At 32.6% G+C, this 2,389-nt stretch overlaps 1 pseudogene; it reads right to left on the bottom strand.

The window, feature by feature from the left end:
* Nucleotides 1–1,745: 1,745 nt before the first annotated feature.
* LOC145277137 (5S ribosomal RNA) lies at nt 1,746–1,862 on the bottom strand (annotated as a pseudogene).
* Nucleotides 1,863–2,389: the final 527 nt, after the last annotated feature.

The following is a 2,389-nucleotide window of genomic DNA, read 5'->3' as shown; positions in this document are numbered from 1 at the left end:
TTAAAATGAATTTAATGTGAAATGTTTATTAAAATGCATTTAATGTGAAATGGTTATGAAAATGCATTTAATGTGAAATGTTTGTTAAAATACATTCAATGTGAAATGTTTATTAAAATACATTTAATGTGAAATTTTTTTATTAAAATACATTTAATGTGAAATATTTATTAAAATACATTTAATGTGAAATGTTCATTAATATGTCTTTAATGTGAAATGTTTATTAAAATGTCTTTAATGTGTAATGTTTATTAAAATGTCTTTAATGTGAAATGTTTATTAAAATGTCTTTAATGTGATATGTTTATTAAAAAGACCGTGACTTCCGAAAATATCGCGAAAAAGCGACTCCAAGATATATACGTACGACTAATGACCGATTTGAAATTTTATATTCCTACAAACTTCCTCTTTGAAAACAAAAAAATAAAGGCTCAACACGAATAAGGTGAATGCTATTTCGTTGGTTTTCATAATTTTTATTTAGAACAAGAGTGAATTTTTCTAATAGTAATTTTCTGTTCATTAAACCAAAGTTTTAAAACTAACTCTCCCAGTCCCTCTCTCTCTCTCTCTTTTTCTCTGTCTGTCTCTCTTTCTACTTTTATGTTTTATGTTTTCTCTGAACCCACTTTTATGTAGTGCTTCGTTATAATATGGTGCTGCTTGTTCGCACACTTCAGCGTTCGAAGTGTGGGTGGGCGGCATGAACCCTTATTTATGTACATGAGTTTTTAATTAGGTTTGTGGAAGGGTTTATGTATTTTCTTCTCGAGATCTAGAGTTACATCTAAAAAATCCACTCTATGTAAATTTGTGTGTTATGGTTATTTTAAAACCTAGCTCCTTGAAAAATTCAGCTTGGTCCTTCCTAAGCCTTTCTAGTGCACATCCATTGTAGTCATGCGGTAGGCAAAGTCCATCATCCCTATATAACCCAATAGCTGAATGACTATTATACACGAATAATCAATGTAATTATCAATAAAAAATATTATTATCAATTATCATCCATACAGTAGTATCTAACAAGAGGTTTTGCCTATTATCTTCTATTTTTAAGTATTATTACCGCACTTAAAAAATAATTATATCTAAGCATGGAGGTTTTAGTAGTAGACATTTTGAGAATACAACTTTTAAGGTTACAAGTAGCAAATAAATGAAAACAGTTAATAAATCGATAAAAATAAGGATTGGTAATGGTTGTAATTGAGGGTGGGTGCAATGGATTAGGATAGGAACGGGGAACATATGTAAAGAAATGTTTTAAATAAGCACCGATAAATTAAGTATGGTTTTCCCTTTCTTTCTTTCTTTCTTTCTTTCCTTTTTCCGTCTTCCCGCTTTTATTTCCCCTTTCTCCTTTCTTTCTTTACGTCTCTTTCGTTTTCTTCTCTATCTTGTTACAGATCTATGTAGGATTGATAGTGGTGGAGTGGAAGTGGAAAAGAGGGAACGTTAGATGTATACTTTTTGATCGCATCATCTTATAAGCATTTATAACTGAAATCTGAAGCAAAATATTAAAATATATATACATGAATATATAAAATAAGTCAAAAGGCTTCCTTCAGTCTTGACAGACTATGGATACCCACGGTAAGGGTGCCTGCGCGGGAAATTTTTGTGGCAAGAGTTGCGCAATCCCCAACCACACCTCTCCTGAGTCGACATCGTTTAATACCAGTGGCAAGTGGAGGTTCCGGATGACTGGAAATAATGCCGAAATAAGCTGAAAGCACATACAGCGCCTAGAATTCCCAAATGGTCACCCATCTGGTACTAGCCAGGTGCAACGTTGCTTAACTTCGGTGATCTGACGAGAACCAGTGTGTCAACGTGATTATGCCGTACCATATAAAATAAGTACTCTCTTGTTAATTGACCCTATACGCACTAGTATTCTTAGGATTCGAGGCGGCCATCACACACGCATACATACACCGTTTTTTCCAATCTTTCACTATATTTATCTCGGCTTTTTAACGCTCCATCCGTTCTACTTTACTTCTATATCTCAATACCGACATAATCCACACTTAGTCTTGTTTATATACAACCAAATCTTATTTTCTAACAACATTTATTGTATGAGCTGATTAGACGTCTCTAGTTACTAAAAACTAGCTGACCGAAACATGCTCATGACTGTGTAGCAACACATTACTGCTTATGTCAAAACAAATATAAAAAGGTATACCTTGCTCTACGGTATTCAGAATTCTTGTATTAACCTCGTTATACTTCATTGGTTATTTATCTTTGGAAAACTACAACCTCGAATATATATATATATATATATATATATATATATATATATATATATATACTCTTTCTCTCTCTCTTTCGTTCTGCTTGTCTTTCTGTCTGTGTCTCTGTCTGT

The sequence above is a fragment of the Euprymna scolopes genome, chromosome 5 (assembly GCF_053919585.1).
Source record: "Euprymna scolopes isolate OS-2025 chromosome 5, ASM5391958v1, whole genome shotgun sequence".
Taxonomy (NCBI): domain Eukaryota; kingdom Metazoa; phylum Mollusca; class Cephalopoda; order Sepiida; family Sepiolidae; genus Euprymna; species Euprymna scolopes.
The sequence above is the reverse complement of the archived record's forward strand: the minus strand, read 5'-3'. Positions and strand labels throughout refer to the sequence as shown.